We start from the raw sequence: 18,381 nt of genomic DNA on the forward strand, positions 1-18,381 counted from the left end.
CAATTTAAAATGGAAGTTGAGAAAGGTTTCCACTGACTAGGTTCATCCTTCTTACCTGGAAAAAGAGGTAACCACTGTGTAACCAGAGTTTATTTTCAAGTATGTGACTCTGGTATGTGACTTAGACCCTTCTGGTTGACCTATCTCCACTGCCTCCTCTCTTGGCAAGTCTCTCCAAACTCAGTTATCCCATGCACAACAGCAGATGCATGATCTGAAGACCTCTCAGTGGCCAACCCTCCAAAGCTATCCCTCCCTCTTTAGAGGCCCAGCCCAGGGCCACCTACCCTAACATTTGCCCAGTTTACAATGTCATTGGCAAACTCAATTCTACTTTGCCTCTAAGAACACACCCACCCTGGCCCCCCTAATGCCCTCCAACAGAAATACAGGTCTTTACTGACACCTCTTCTATAGCTTCCACTACTGCCGGTCCCTCACTTCTTGACCAATCACAAGCCATCATCTCTTAAGGCTGGTTCAGATCCCAAGTTTTATGAAAATCCTTCTCTGCCCACGTTATCCTGGAGATAAGTTTCTCCTTTGATCTCTGACTTATCTCAAAATCTATATCTTTATAATCAACCACCACATATTTTTAGACATTTTTATATTGTTTTATTTATATGTTTCATCATTTGGGTCAAAGTCATTTTTCCAAATCTAAGCTGCATGCTCCTTATCATAAACAATACCTTAAACATAAAAATGTGTAGATATTTGTTGATAGAACTATTATGCTAAGAGTGACAATTGGAAGTCTTTCACTAATAGACCTATACTGAGTATTTACTATGTGTGGAGTCCATTTCTATATTCTGACAGCAAATTTCCTGGATATTTGACTTCCTAGTCAATGAACAAAACAAAGTTCCCTGGCCTCATGGAAGGAAGAAAATAACAAATAAATAAGAAAGTACATAATATATCAGGTGGGGATAAGTGCCAGAAAAATATCCTGAGTAAAAAGAATAAGGAGTGTCCAGAGGGGGTGCTATTTTCTGTAGAACCGCCTCACTGACAAGGGACATTTAAGCAGAAACGTAAGGGAGGTGCTGCTATCTGATGGGAGGAAAGTCTAGCCAGATAAAACAATAAGCACAAAGGCCCTGAGGCAGCAATGTGCTTGGCAAAGATAAGGGACAAGAAGTGGCAAGAGTGAGTTAACAGAGGCGGGGTGAATGTGTGTTTGAGGAAATAGATTACACAGAATTGAGAGAATCTTGGGCTTTCATGCCAAAGGAGATACGAGGGGGAGGGTACCTAACTTAACACAAATGTAAAACATTAAAGCATAAAGCATTTAAGTTTGTATCATTCAGTATAAACTCCAGTGTCCACAGGCCCAGCAGGCTTCTGCTCCAATGCCAGTGTCTAACACCAGACCAGCACTCAAGCTATTTGTGTGAAATAAAAATACCGCTACATTTATAGAGCACCCACCTTGCCAGATTGTATACATACCTTATAATTCATTTCTCAAACAATGCTCTGAGTAGAACATTATGTCCTTTTGTGGGCTTGTAGAGTTTAAGAAAGCAACCCAAGGTCACGTATCCGGTGGATACTTGGTTGGTCTGGAATTCAAACTGAGCTAGATCTATTTCCAGAGACCATTCCTTTAACCCCTGTCTGTGGCAGAAATCTCAAACATGCATTCCATTTTAGTACACACACTTGCATACAAGTAACATGGATGAAATATTCAGCATGAGTGTCTTTTAGTACCTATCACCAACATCTGAAAATCTAGATATAGATTGTTGGCAAATAGTGTGACATAGGTAAGGGACAAGTTAACTGCCATTAATATATAAGCAGTGATCCTCTAGTGGGAATAAGTTGTTAGGGGAGGTGAAGGGGGATTCCTGTACTTAGATCTCCTCAGCACCTGGGCTCCGGCACCCTGTTAAGCAGCCACCTCTCCACTGGCCTCAGTAACACACAAAGTTGTCAATACTGCACCTATCCCCAAAGGCAGAGGTTCTTAACTTCCAGAACAGATAAAAAACCACCTATAGAATTTTGGCTCTCCCTTCCCCGGCAAAAAAGTGCCCAAGCCAGCACCCTTGCAGGTGCTGAGTCAGCAAATCTCAAGTGGGAACCAGCACTTTGATGCCACCCAAGATTAAGATCATTGACTAAGAAGTCCTGAGTTGGAATATCCAGGAAATTTGTCCAACTCTCACTGAGTAACCGAAAGTCTTACTTGATAAATAGCTATCCAACCATTTTCCTTTTTAATTATGGAATCATAAAATAATGTGTTGGTTAGATGAACTTCTAGACTCAGCATCTGGATTTGGATATGTAAAAGGAGGAAGGATGGATATTGCAATAAGCAGTAAGTGAATAGGAAGTTTCTCACTACTAAGAGGCCAACTAGATTCCTGAATCAGAAAGAATAAATGGTCAAAGGCAGGATGGCAAGTGGACTTCAGTTCCTGTCCCAACTTGGATTGTCAGTTCATCACTGCCAGGAGCACTGTACCATGCTGAGGATTTGAGACTGAATAGGAAAGAGTGAGCAATCAATTAGTGATGTCTATCAAGGGTGTGCAGGTGCAGGCTGCCTCATCTGAGAGTTAAGAGGGGAAATACCATGTTAGAGGAAAGGATCCTACTTGATCCAAAAACAAATGAAAGTTCAAAACTGGTAGTTAGCAAAGGAAAACTAATCTAATCGCTACTGAATCATAAATGTATTCAGAATTAAATCTCAATAGCAAACCCCAATTCTTATTATATCATTTAATAATGATATCACATCATATCATTAATATGATATCATAATGATATATCAGTGCTAATATTGAAGAAGGATACATTTAGTTATCAGATGATTTATCAAGTATATCACGGTTAATGAGGCCGTAGTGTAATTCTGCAGCTGGATCAAAGCCATCAACAATTAGGTAATTATCAAATCATCAACCTGCTCATACTGATCTTCTTAATGGTTTGTTTATTTAACTGCTGGCTACTGTCTTTATCATGAGCTTTTTGTCTTTCTCTGATGTATTTAAAGCCTGACAGTGTGATATGGTTTGTTTGTTTTTGTCCTTTTCCCAAAGTTTATTGTTGGTTTGTCTTAATATTCTCTTGATGGGCCAACTTGTTGGACAGTTAAATAAACAAATCCCTAGACTGACAATATGTGAAAAAGAAGCCATCATTTACCAACAATCTGATCTTTGTAAGTATTTAGACAGGGAAGGATCCCAACAAACCACTTTGAGATTATCTCTCCCTGTCCATGCAATATAATTCTGCAATATAGCATGCAATATAAAAATATGTGCTAGATATGTATCATTATTTTCCATTTCACATAATTACTAAGTATTTGTGATTTTTTTAATATTGCAATGTTTTACATTATGTATAACTTTTTTCTACATTACATGTTAGGTTTACTTCCCTATGAAAAGATTTGTTGATTCTGGAAAGATAATAAAGAAAATCTTACATCAAAAAGTGTACTTATGCAATTATCTCCTAACTGTGCTGTTGAATGATAGATACCTTAAACTGGGAGCTGGGAACCACTTTAGAGATCATTTACTCAAGTGATCCTCAATCATATTCTAGCTTAGAACACTTTCTACAAAACAAAGCACCCTAAAAGGCCTGAGTATGAAATGGTTCCATTTTGAGGGACTCCCTGGTGGCACAGCGGGTTGAGCACAGTGCTGTGGGGCTATCTGCAGCCTCTGCAGCAAGGGTTCGATCCTGGCTGGCCCCGGAGATACCCACATGGCGCGGCAGAACCTCTCCTGTCTCACCCGCTGCTCCCCTCAGCAGGGTATTTTGTCAGTCTGCCTGTTCTGTTCTCCGCTCTGTCTCTGGTGAATCCTCTCACGCTCCCACACATCTGGCCTGTACCCCAGTTCTTGTACGCATGAATAAATAAATCTTTAAAAAAAAAAAAAAGGTTCCATTTTGAGCAACCCTGGTTGAAATGGGAGTGAGAACTAGAGCTTCTCAGCATCTCTGCTTCTCCCACTCTACTCACTGAGGTGGCCCCCAGATCATAGAAACTGGGAAAGAGAGATTTAGTTGGATGCTATATTATGCAAGTTTTGTTTGCTGAGCATTTCAGCAAACAAAAGTACCAACACTTTATTAAATTTCTTTTGGATATCCCTCTATGAGAAACCACTAAAGCAGGAATTTTTCACATTTTATATACCAACCATGGCTAGAACGTGAGGCTCCACCTTGACCGGTGAACACACACTTCTTTACAATAATTTCTTTATATGTTTACATCCATAATCATCTAAAGAGGATCCTGTCATTAGAAAATAAAGTCCACAGATCTGACATACAAGGGCATGGGTGCCCACTGTGATAGCAGCCTCAGCATCTGTTTCTACATCTTGTTTTGACCATAAGACATTCAGAAACTCCTGATTCATTCGGACAGATAACTGCCCAGAGTAATATTTTTTTTAATTTTTTAATTGAGGGAGCATTTATATAAGTGGAATACACAGATATTAAGTATATACTCCAGTGATTTTTGATAAATGTGTATATTCATGTAACCAACATCCTAATCAAGAAACAGACACATTTTTGCTTAGCTGACCTTGGGTCGAGGAATAAGTGCTTTCTGCAGTATGCAGGTAAGCCAGTTCTCAGACAGAAGTCTGCCTGAGAGGTTTGCTTAGGAGCTATGGACCAGGCAGGGCCTCAGGATCGCCATCAGAACAGTAGCCCTGGCCGCGAGGAAACTATTCCCAACTCCCATTCGGACACAGCTGCCACCCTACACAATGAAGCCAAAATGCCAAGAGGACAGTGGGCACGATGGTTGTAATAAAGCACGGTGGCATGTTTTATTTGGTGGGGCCGGTCTAGCCAGGAAGAAGGGGCTGGAAATCCTTTTCCCCATGTGCGCTCTCGGTGGGTCAATAGCGAGATTGTTATGAGAGGGTAACCCGAGCCGGGTAATGTGTGTAGGATCTGTGGCTTTATTGTGTCCCTGCTATGTTAATTAGTATTAGGAGCATGATGGATTGGCAACACGTGTGCACTCTGAGTCTTAAACCAGCCCTGAGAGTTTAGCACTCCATTAGTTACACATCACAGAAACCCAGGGGATGTTTACTCAAAAAGAGGATCACTTACAAGAGGGAAACATGCTAATTCATTCCTGATACCGTCTGGGGAGAGGGACACCCCATCGGCTCATGAGTGGTATAACCCGTCATCCAAGACAGAGATGGAATTAGAGGCTGGCGGGAAACTACAGAAAGTCCCGGCCCCCATGGCCTGGGAACCCTGAAATCTCAAATCCTCAGTTGTTCTAACATGAATCCCTCTGAGACAGAAGTTCAGAGAAGTCTCTGTGTTGACATTTCAATTCATTACCCTGTTTCAGAAGCAGGGAGCTCTCCACCCCATCTATCCCACACCCTCCCTGGGTCACAGAGAAGGGAACCCCCACCCTGGCCTCCTTCTCACCAACTTTTCCACCATCTGCTGGCTCTCATGCCGAGGCCAGCTACAGCTACTCCACCCTAATCCCAGGGGCACCAAAGTTACCAGAAAGGCCCAAAAGGCATGTCTAAAATCCTGGAGCTCCTCTGCAGAGGGTGATTATCACTGATTTCATTGTTTCATTCATCCATTCATTCATTGACCCAAGAGGACTGAGAAAATAAGCTCCTTTCTCACTCTGAAATTCTGGAGCTTTAATGTTGTCAAAGCAATTTCGTAGATATGAAAAAATAGAGGTGTGACTAAGATATGAATGAATCCAGGAATGTGCTTGCTTGAATTGCCTGTGTAAATGACATGTAATTATCTACCAATACTATATTTGTATCTATACATGCCAGCAAGGGTACTGATAAATGTTTAACAACTGGCTGTGGGTGCAGCACCAGCCAGTTTTCGTGGTGTAAGCATTCCTATCGTGGCCAAGTTCAAGTTACTGACCTGACATCACTGAAGACAAGAGTTGGGAAGAGGAGATGTTCACAACTGGTTCTCACAGTCTATAGGAACAGACCTAGCATGCTGTGATAAGCTGGATAAATACATTTCATAAAAATAATTCTTAAAATAAAATAAAAACTAAAAGTAATAAAGTGTTCTTAATGCTTTCATTAGCCCTGTTCCTCATTATCTATTCTCCCCATATCTCATTGCAGTGGTTAAGATCTTTTGCCTTAAGTCAGCATATCTGTTACAAATTCTGGCTCAGAGCTGTGAAACCTCTGGTCTATTTCTTTATCTCTTTCCTTATCTACAAAACTGAAACTTTGAAACATGGTCCTACATCTAACTGCAAAACAGAGGCAAGGAGAAGGGGAAGGTAGTGGGGTGCAAGCAGGGGAAGGAGGTGACCAAGTAGAGCCCGGTGGAGGATTTCTGGGGCTTTGGTGGTGGGAATGGTATGAAAACAGACATTTGTGGAGGCTTGAACCTTAACCCCTGAGACAAATACAATGCTTTGAATCAACTTTACCTCCATAAACATAATTGGAAAAATAAAAATAGGTCCTGCTGCATAGGGAGGTAGGGTAAATGAAATAACTTACGCAGGATACTCTAAATACTAGAGCTCAAATTTCAGGGTATATCAGGATCACCTTGGTGGCTTTTCTTAAATATATAGGTCTGGGTTTCACCAAAATTTCTAATCCAATAGGTCTCAGTTGTGGCCTGAGAATGGACATTTCTAACAAGTTTCCAGGTGGGGCCTGAGTTTGCATTTCTAACAAATTCCCACATGGTGATGCTGGTACTTAAAGCCTGTGCTTGGAGAACTACCTTAAAGATTTCAGTTTGTATGAGGAATCTATTATATTGGCTGTTATTATTGCAAATACAAAGAGATTAGAGCTATTGCTTCTTTTAAGTAAAGACCTCCCCATAAAGGCCCAGGTCCTTCCTAAGAGAAGGTACTTAAGAAGAATGTAAGAGAAGGATCTAAGGGAAACCTCAGCTGCTGTCCAGCAAGGACTAGCAAGGAGAGCGTGCATTCTTTCTTTGCAGCTTCCTCCATCAGTCAGTCAACAAATCAACCTCCCCAGGAACTACGGGTCAGCTCCAAGAGATGAAGATCAGCAGGGGAAAGGCACACACATTCAAAAAAGGATTCTTTCCTGAGGACACCAGCCAAAAGGAGAAATCCCTGAAGGGCAGCTGTCCTTACATCAGGCATTCAAGTGTGCATACTATTTCTCAGGAGTTGTCTGTGTCTGCCAGGACACGTTTGCCTGGATAGCCCTAATATTTATTGGTGGCAACAGGGGCTGAGAGAGACCACACTTAGCATCAGCCATGACTGAATCTGGGGTGAAGCTCAGAATCCATCTTCTGTGTCACTAATCCTTCATAAATCTCCCATTTTCAGCTGTGCACTACATTTAAACAGTTCAAAATTGTGTAACTTCTTATAGTCACCTCTCACTTTTATTCTAATTACATTTGTTCTAAGCCCATGGTATGCATTGCATACCCAAAGGGGAGGTGCAAATAAATAAAAAAAATTCTTAATGACTTTTTAGATCAATTACACTAATGTCTCAAGTAGCTTTTGCTAAAATACATCATACCAGACACATCCTGGAATAGGTCATCATAGGGCAATGTAGTGTAATGCCTAAGACACATGGCAAAGCAGGACTCACCAATTGAGAAACAATTTTCATGCCCCCCTCATTCCCACGTGAACTGCCTAGACAGCAGTTCCCAGTGTTGGGGAGCTGGGACACATGCACTGTTTGGTTATGTGACAAGTAGCACCATCCCTGCCCTGCACACAGAGCCCTGGGAAGCACTGTAGATATTGAAAACCCAGATGGGAATCCCTGTGGAGGCAGACCCCTCAGATCTTGTGTGGACCTTGCCTTATGGAGCGTCCATGTTCTGATTTTCAGATATACACAGCAGAGACCTGGAATAACATTTCCGTCTTATTTAAACCCTAATATTCTTCCCTCCCATGTAATGCTGGTACCAGTACAAATATTCACTGTACACAGACCCGCTCCCAACTGGACCCTAACAGCCTGCTTTGCCTGAGCCAAGAAACACTGACTCGCTCCTTCCTCTCGTCCACATTTTTCACTTAGAAGGTGGCCCCTTTCTCCAAATGCTCTGCATTATGATATCCTCGCACTCCCTGCAACACTCGCTGCACGTCTCTCCCACTGACAGTCTCAGATTCTCCACAAAGGTAGTTGCAGGGAGGAAGAAGAAAAGCAAGCCTTCTTCCTGTTCCTTCCTCACTCCCATGGAACAAAGACTTTCCAACAAAGTTTCCGCAGTGTGGGACTACAGGCCACCTTCGCATTACAAACTAACCATACAACTAAAACTTCCTAAAGTAAATATGGAATAAGGTGTAAGGTGTAAACTAGTCAGCAACACAGAATTAGAGAACTTCCCCACTTCACGTTTTAGGTGTCTTTCCACCTCCATTAGTAGTAGTCACATTCTGTGGCTTGAAACAAAGATGTCAAAGGTACAGATCTACAGATTTGACTACCTGGACATTAAAACAATAGCAGGGGTGGGGGAAAAGAGGAGAGATTAAAAAAAATAGACTAGGGAAAACATCTGCAACAAATAGGATAAAGGGTTAATACCTTAATAAGATGAAAGTTTTATATAGTAGCCAGGAACCAGGAATAAACAGAATTCAAAAAATAGTAAATGCAAACGGCAATCAAATACAAAAAAATAGGCAACCTCACTAGAACTCAAATATATGCACACTGAAAATATCAGGATATCATTACTCACCTAATAAAATAGAAGAAATAATTTTATGTTAACACACAAAGCCTGTGAAGGTAGCATGAAAGTGCTGGTGGCACTAGAAACAGGCACCATCCTTGGACAAAGGTTAGAAATCAAATACCACTGCAGTGTGCATATTCTCTGACCTAGAAGTGCACTATAAAAGAAGAAATGACCGGGGGGTCTCCCTGGTGGTGCAAGGGGTTAAGTCTCAGCACTATGAAGCTATTATCAGCCACTGCAGCACAAGTTTGATCCCAGCCAGGGAGCTGACCCACAAGAAGTTAACCCACATGGTGCAGCAGACCTCTCCTGTCTCATCCTCAGCAGTGGATTTCAGTGGATCCGCCTTTTCTGCTCCCCACTCTATCTCTGGTGAATCTTCTCACACTCTCCTCCCGTACCCCTGGCCTATACCCCAGCTCTTGTATGCCTAAATAAATAAAATGAACCTTTAAAAAAATAAAAAGAAAGAAAGAAAATCACTTTTCCACCTCTGCCTAAAACCTAAGCTGTTGTATTTTCAATAAGGGCAACCCTGATTAAGCCTCATTCACAATTAAAAATGAGGCTTAAAATTGATACCCTGGCACTAATAATAATAATTATAATAAATTAAGTATTACATATAATATGTTATGTGTCAAATATTATTTTAAATGTTTTACATATAATAATTCATTAAATTATCACAACAAGCCTGTGCAGAAACTACTATTATTCTCAGTCTCTCTTTACACATGAGGACACCTAAGCACAGCAAAGCCATTTAGAAAAATTTGCCAAGTTCACACTCTAGTGGGGTACATGTTGACCTAGAAATCCCACTTCTGAGACTAAATTAACCCACAATAATGAAAATTTCTATAGACAAATATGTTTATGGCGGCATTATTTAACATAGAACGAAGTTGGAAGCAATTGAAAGAGTAACAATTCAAGAATAGCTGGGTGAATGCATTTTCATTACGGGATGTGGACCAGGCAGGCTGTCCTAGTGCACTCCTCTGTGCCACTCACTACCACAGCGCACAGGGCGGGCAGAAGACTGAGGTACAGAGCCTTTCCTGAACACAGTTTGAGCATGAGAAGAAACTAGTGCCTGAAAGATGGGGGTCAGTGGCATGAGGGCAGCGGTTATGATCAAAGCTCAGTAACACATCTACTGTCCTCCAGGTTTGACTGATAGTGGCTATGAGTGCCCTGTTGCTTCCTAGAATGACACTCCTCCACCAGATCAAATATATGTGGGTACTAATCCCACCACCTAAGGACATACTTGTAGTGCTCTTATTCGCCACAAAAGTCTTAGAAACACTGAGTTCATCTAAACCCAAACAACACTTTTGTATACTGCTTGGGGTTGGTAAAGAACATACTGATAGTTTTTGGTGTGGGCAGTGACCAAAAGTCTCAAACCGGGCTCCCCCGTGGCTCAGCGGGTTGAGCGCAATGCTGTGAAGTTGTCCTCAGCCTTTGCAGTGCCGGTTTGATTCTGGGCCACCAGGGAGATTCCCACATGGCGTGGCAGACCTCTCCTGTCTCGCCCGCTGCTCCCCTCAGCAGTGTATTTCAGTCAGTCTGCCTGGTCTTCTCCCCGTTCTGTCTCTGGTGAATCCTCTCAATCCCCCGTGCCTCTGGCCTGTACCCCAGCTCTCATATAAATGAATAAATCTTAAAAAAAAAAAAGTTTCAAACCAAGCTACCCAAGAGCCCTGCAGATTCGTATGGCTCCAAGCTCCTGAGTGGGGTCTCCTGAAGTGGGTCCCGTCACAGTCAACTCCCTCAGTCATGCTGGAGGCAGGCCAGGGCTCAGGGCACAGATGGGACTGACTTGCCATCTGCAGTGGCCACGCATTTGCACACCCCATGCCCCACCACCCACTACCAGGCACTCTACAGGCTCCTTCCTTGTCCGGTTGTTCTCTGTTTGCCAACTCCATGATTCTCACTGCTGAAAAGCACGCTCCCCTCTAAGACTCAACTGAGAGCTGGCTAGGGACACAGCTAAGGCCTTCGTGAGCCTCTGCTCCCATAAAGACTTACACTTTCAAAAAGAAATGTCCTCATTTCATCTTTAATTTAATATCCTAGGATATGGACTATTTGGCAGAGAAATCAGGGCTATCTTGGATTAAGCAGTTTGGACTCCTCGCATTCCCATGTTAACATTCATGTTCCAACTCTCTGTGAGTCATCTCAAGATCAGGATGTGTGGACAGCTGTGATTTTCTGGGGCACAAACTTGAATCCGACTCACTGCCAGGCTGGTGTGGAAGTAAGTCCCTTCATTCTGGAGAGTGACCCAGCTGAGCACCCAGTGTGTGTCTCAGTCTCCAGATCTAGATTGCATTTTATGGAAGAAGGAAGGCTGTTTACAGATATGGGGCGCTTATGAAGGTCATGAAATGTCTCTGCAGAATGTCCTGCGTTAGCCTTCTCTCTAGCCATCATAAAGAGACTAGAAAAGAAAGCCTCAGAATGAGCGGGGTCAGGGATTGGCCTCTGTGAGCAGAGTTCAGGGGCGGTGAGTGCAGGTCAGCCAGTAAGTCCAAAGGTAGATGATATAGAGACCCCACCCCCAACCAGAAATTCTGTCCCAAACAAAGGAGTCAGAAAAATAATGGGTCCTATTCCTTCCTCTGAGAACCTGTGAGATCAGGAGGGGAAAAAAAAAAAAAAAAAAAGGTAGCAGACATAAAAAGAAAATGTAAGATAATAACAAAGACTAACTCCTATCTGGAGGGGGACAGAATAAAGGTTACTGAGATACCTCCCAGCACAGGTTTTGTGTCAGACATGAATTAATGTCCCAGATCTGGCATGATGAGTTATATAACCTCCCTGGGCCTCAGTTTCCTTATCTGAAATGGGGATGTAAAAGTGCCTTCCCTTTGGATTGTCTGAAGAATTCCATGAGAAGATCTGTGTGAATGGTTTAGCACTGGGCCTGGCAACTAGTAAGTACTTGATTAATATGAGACAGCACTTTATTTTGCTGTTAGAGGATGATGGAAATTAGAAGTTTCCTGAATCCCTAAACCTCCACTTTCTCCTTCATTTGCTTTGGTTTAGAGATTGATTTTCTCTGTCTGACAAATGTCTGCCGGGTCCTACTCATATGGGAATAGAGTGGCCTCCTGCGCCATGCACTAAGTCCAAAGACAGAGGCAGGATCTGTCCCAGGCATCAGGGATACCCCCACTCTTTGCTGCAAGAGAATCACAGGGCCAGAGACAGCTCCTCTGCTCAGACAGCTTGCTAATAAAAGCCAGGATGCTGCAGAAAAGGACACCTTTTTAGAAATGTGATAGACCCCCCTCCTACTAGGGACAAAACATCTGCTCATTCCATCTTGTAGATTTGGGGATCCTGAGTCTGAGAAGCATTTTTTTCTGACAGCATTAGATGGACTGCTGTTTCTATGTTCACACAGGGTGTCTTTTTAACTCCAGATGTAAACATGTGGCTCCAAGAACGGAAGCAATAGCAAGTCGCAGGAGCAAGCAATTACATGGTGGTTCTTTAAGGGAACCCCTAGTTTAGGACTATTTGAGGGTAAGTGGATTATTGATTAACACCCCATATAACTTGGAGGAGAAAAGATTTTTAAAATGAGCTTGAAAAAAATAAACAATACATGTATTTGACAAAGAACTTGTAATTGGAATATATTTTAAAAGATGCAATTCAATAAGAAAAAGGCAAATAACCCAATTTAAAGAAAAAAGGGTAAAAGATTTTGAAGCACAGTTCACAAGAGAAGATATACCAATTGTTAACAAGTACATGACAGATGTTTTACATGATTAGCCACCAGTGAAGTACAAATTTCAACCATAATGAGATAGCACTATACACCTATTACAATAGCTAAGCAAGTTTTTAATTGACAATACCAGGTGTTGGTGATGTGGAGCAACTGGAACTCTCCCTCACTGCTGGCATGAATGAACAATGATATTACTGCTTTGGAAAATATTTTGGATATTGTTTATAAAATAAAATATGCAATGACCTCACATGACCCCGCAAAGCCACTCCGGGATATCTACTCAAATAAAATGAGCACAAGTGTCCACATAAGGGCTTCTACCTGAGTGCTCACAGCAACTTTATTCACCACAGCCGAAGCTGGAAATAAAACAAATGTCCATCACCAGTAAATGGATAAACAAGTGTGGTGTGGCGAGATCCCTGCTGTGGAAGCCTACTCGCCAATAAAAGAAATGAAACCTGAAAAAAACATTATGCTAAGCAACAAGCAAACAAAGTCAGATCCAAAAGGCTACCTACTGTATGCTTATATTTATAGGACACTCTAGAAAAGACAAGTTTAATGCACTGTGACAGAAAGCAGGATAGTCAGGGGCAGGAAGAAAGGAGCCTAAAGTCAGCTCCATCGATGTAGCTCTTTAGCTGTAGGAATATGTACAATATTCCTTATCAAAATGCTTCCTACCAAGTAACAGGAAAAAAGTTGCTAGTGAGAATGTAGTCTAAGCTATGCTGGAGGACTGTCAGTGGTGGGTGTCGTGTGGTAACATACACCCAAGGGTACAATCCTACACCCTTAAATCACCTACTGTTGTAAACCAGTTACCTCAATTTAAATAAAAATTAGCCTAATGGATTTGTCCTTTGATCCAACGTGTAATAATAACAATGGAGAAAGCTTGGATGCAAACTATCCTGTGCTAGGACGCTTTCTAGACACCTGAGGTATCTGATCCTCTTAGGAGCATCTGGGGTACATCCTGGCATTGTCCTCATCATTGAGGACACCAAAGTAGACAGGCTGCCTCGGATAGTCTCTCAGCTGGTCAGCGCAGAGCTGGGATGTGGACAGACTGTGGCTCCAGGAATTGGCTTCCTTAGCCACGTTGCAATGCAGCCTCTTGGAGCAGATATTTTTGTCCCAGAGCCTTTTTTTTTTTTAAGATTTATTTATTTATTTATTTATACAAGCACTGGGTACAGTCAGAAACATGGGAGGGTTCACCAGAGTCAGAGCAGAGAGAATTCACCAGAGCCAGAGTGGGGAGCAGAGCAGGCAGAAGGACCGAAGTACACTGCTGAGGGGAGCAGCGGGCGGCAGGAGAGGTCTGCGCGCCATGTGGGACCCTCCTCCGGTGGCCGAGGAGCAGCCGGGGATCGAACCGGCGCTGCAGAGGCTGCGGGCAGCTTCGCAGCCCAGCACTCAGCCATTGCGCCACCGGGGAGACCCCCCAGAGACTTTCAAATCCCAAAATTAGAGACCTCCTAGGAATAGGAACACACTCAGAAAAGTTCTAGAGAGGGGCACTTCCCGCCACAGATAAAAAGGCTTTCCTGCTGAAAAGGTTTTTTGAAAGAGTCTGTCACAGACCATTTTTTCTGGACACAGGTGACTGGATTCAAAATCAACAAAAACTATGAACCAGAGACACTTTTTGGGGGGTGGGGGGCGGGAGGGGAGGGATTGGGGTCAGAATGGGGGGATTGCAATTGTATGGGGAATATAAAAATAAAATTTATTAATTAAAAATAAATAAATAAATAAATAAAAAACCACCTGCAAGCTCTCCTATCCTGCAGCCTCCTTCAAAGAGTGCGAGAAGGTGTGTTGTGTGCCAGGTAGAGAACACACACCTTGGTCAACACTCTGAGTCCCAAGCTAGTTCACCCAAGAAGAGGCATAGAACACTCTTGAAAAATCAGTAAGAAAGCGTAGGGGCAGGACAGGGCACAGGGCAGGTTTTCTGATCCAGCAGACCAGGTAAGGAGGCGTCCTGGAGCCCTCAGTGGCTTTTGATGGTCTTTTATTTAGATTTACCAGGCAGGGGTACTGGGGGGCTAGGAGGCTGGCAGTCCTCCCAGCCCCCAGCAAATCGTCACTCTATCTGGGCTTAGGAATATGTACGGAATATCTCGGCTTCTGTTCGTTCTCAGCTTCTGCTGGCATCCCCGTGACGCCGCCCTTAAAAGTCCAGTCTCTCAGCCCAGGTGTACCCACTCCAGGTGCCCGCCATCAGGCATGCATTCGGGACCACAGGGTTCCCCCATCTATCCTAATGGCGGGAGGGCAGAAAAGCCTGACACTTTTTACCTTACCCTACAGAAAGGAAGGGGCCACCTTGTGCCTGGGAGGAGGGAAGGAGCCCATCTGCAACAGGTGGCACCGGCAGCTCCTTCATGTACACAGGCGACTAAGCGGGAAAAGAAGAAAATAAACTCTCAGAGCATACAATGCCTCTCTTGGGCTGATTCCTAAAGGCAAGGATCAGGATGGAGGCAGGTTAACCAGGGTGTCAGGCAGCATTACAAGATGCAGTCAAATCACCTGACCAGCAAATCTTGCTAAACAAGCAATGCATGAGAAAGAATCAACCCCTTCCCAAAGCAAACACTTAGGAGGACCTCATGGGAACACCTGTTTCCCCTAAATCTCAAGACACGACTACCAAGTCATCTTTAACAGCCCCTTTGCGCCAACCTGAGGTGAACCACTTTTTGCACTGTTGGGGTATACTTTTCACTATCCGTCTTACATACAGATTATCCTTTATTTCTCACTAAAAACCCCATGAAGGCAGGGACCCATTTTAAGCTTTTGTGTGTCCATCCTAGCATCCAGAAGCACGGCCTGTGGAACATATCTGATGGATGAAAAGAAGGGAGGGAGAAGATGGAGGACTCCCTATTCCTTCAAACGCTATTGCTAGTAACCAGAAGTGATATTAAGAAGAGAACTTCCCCGCCTGCCAAGACCTCAGGTTTCATGATTCTAAAACATCCCTGATGGGGCCTCCCCGGTGGCGCAGCAGTTGAGCGTTGGGTTGCGAAGCTGCCTGCAGCCTCTGCAGCGCCAGTTCCATCCCCGGCCACCGGGTGAGGGTCCCACATGGCGCACAGACCTCTCCTACCTCGCCCGCTGCTCCCCTCAGCAGTGTACTTCGTCAGTCTGCCTGTTCTGTTCCCCGCTCTGGCTCTCGTGAATTCTCTCACCCTCAGGCGCTTCTGACTGTACCCAGTGCTTGTATAAATAATCTTTTTAAAAAAAATCCCTGATGACTTTCTGTCTTCTAGAAGACCCGATGCTTCAGAACACAGTGATGACTTCTGTCCCTGCCCCTGCATCTGCCATCCCAACCCTGGCTAGTAGATAACTCCTTGGCTTGTCATCAGTGAATAATATTTTCCAGGTGCTGAATATTGGATAAATACATTTGTCTTACTAGAAAGCTCAGGAGGTATTTTTTTGGTTTTCTTTTTTTTTTTAATGGGAATCTGTAAAACTCCAAATGGATTTGCTTCTGCTGGGCCCATCCTCTCCACCGTCCTTACCCTGGCTTGAGTAACAAGGTCCAGATGAACTGTAACGTGAGTTCATCTCTCCCTGAGCCCTGATTTCCTATGAGAAAGGAAGGTGAATGACATTTCAAAAGAGCTTTCTGAGATTTATGTTTTTGTATCCATGGAGGTCTTTCAAGAGCCCAGCATTTTCTCATAATCTGTGGAAGTTCCTTTTGTCTGCCTTTGAACCTATTTATTAGCTGGACAGTTTTTTAGGTGAAGTGAAAAAAGAAATAGTCTTCAACTAGAAATTGAGAGGAGTCAGGGAAAGGAATAAATCATTTATGGATTTTCAGTAGTAATAAATGGTCTCATTTTTTTAAATTATATATCTGAATATATATCTAAATATATAAGATACACATCCATAAATGTATGCATCCTTTTAGGACAATAAAATAACCCTAGTTCTCCCATTCTGTGTTACAGAGAACTCTATTTTTACCGAAGACAACCAAACCAACCTCTGAATCGAAAGTTAAATGAATTCTGATATAAATCACTGTCACAACACACCCTGCTCAGTCCCTGAGATACACTCAGCACAGGCTGCCAGCTCCATGATGCATGTAAAGAAACATAAGGCCCTGTCCCTGCATTAGAGAGTTTACTGCCCTTGGGGAGACTCTCAAATGTGCATGTAAAATCCAACCCTATCATTCCCCTGCTGAATGATAGAATGATAGAATGATTCCCCACTGCCTTTCCAAGTCAAAATAGCAAGTTCATCCCTGCTAAGCCTTTTCATCTCATCTTATTGCTTTCTGCATGTCCACTGACTTCTCCAATTCTTCATATGCACCAAGTTCACTCTCACCACAGGTCCTTAGTACCTGCTATTTCTGCTTCCTAGAACCTTCAATTTGCAGCATATTATCAGAGCTCTCTAGAGAAGCAGAAGCAATAGGATGCATGTAGGTGTATATAAAAGGCAACTCATTATAGGACATGGCTCATGCAGTGATGGAGGCTAGATGTCCCATGATCCGCCTTCTACACGCTGGAGAAACAGGAAAGCCATGGTGTCATTCAAACAATCTGAAGACCTGAAAATAAGGGGCTGACAGTGTGAGCCCAAAGCCCAAGAACCAGGAGTGCCATGTGCCAGGGAAGAAGGTGGGTTCATCTTCCTCAGCTCAAGCAGAGACAAAGCATCTCTTTTTGTTGTTGCTGGTTTTTCATTTTAAGTCTTCAGTTGTTTACTTCAGAAATATTTATCGACACTATATATCAATCACTGCTCTAGACACACAGTAGATGGTAAATACATGAATGTGCATTTATATGCATGAGTGTAGTATCTGTTAACGATACTAATAATATTTAAAATAAAATTTCTCTGTTGAATTCAGCCTCCTCTTGTTCCCCCATTACTGGGATTGGGGACTTGACAAAGTATCTCTTTTGTTTTTTTGTTCTATTCAGGCCCAGAGGCTTGGACAGTGCCCACCACCACACTGGGGAGAACAAACCGCTTTACTCAGTTCACCAATTCAAATACCAATCTCTTCTGAAAACACCCTCTCCGACTCACCCCAAAGGATGTTTTACCAGCTACCTGGGCACCCCTCATAATTAGGTTGACACATAAAATTAACCATCATACTCAGAATAGCCTTCCCCTAATTCATCATGCTCTTGCTATCATATCTTACTGCACTCTTAACTTTTTTACTCAAAATAGTTATTGTAGCTTATCTGTATTTATATTTACATTATTTCCAGATTCAGATCTAGTTCTGGATTTCAGAAATGGCAACTAAACTCTTTTGTTCTTTGCTGTCTCAAGTTCCTAACACCATGTCTGGCACGCAGTAGGTGCACATGCCTATTTCTTGATTGAATTGGTGGCTGACAGAATATTAACTGTTCATGACAAGGCAGTGTCAGATGCTGAAGCATTCAGGGAAAGGTATAATTCAGCCAAAACTTTTTTTCAACTTGTTACACATGATTTTTCTCAGTTTCTTATTTTTCCCGTCTTCTTTGGAGATATAACACTGGGGATACAGGCTCACTGCTTAGCTCCCATGTCTTGCTGCTCTGAGATTTCAGAACAGCAAAGCCCTGGCCAGAAAGTCTCCCTCTGGTGGTTAAATGCTTCCTCCCAGCTCTGGTTCTGCTTTCTGTTTTTACAACACTGGGAGGATACAGGGGGAAGGTGGATGAGGTCCTTCGTAAGAGCCAAGAGGTTTTTTTTTTGTGAATATTCCAGAAGAAAGGCCATTTACAAGAAAGGCCATTACACTGACAGTTGATCTTAGACAGAAAAGAAGCTGCAGG

This window comes from Talpa europaea, assembly GCF_964194135.1.
Source record: "Talpa europaea genome assembly, chromosome: 7".
Lineage (NCBI taxonomy): Eukaryota > Metazoa > Chordata > Mammalia > Eulipotyphla > Talpidae > Talpa > Talpa europaea.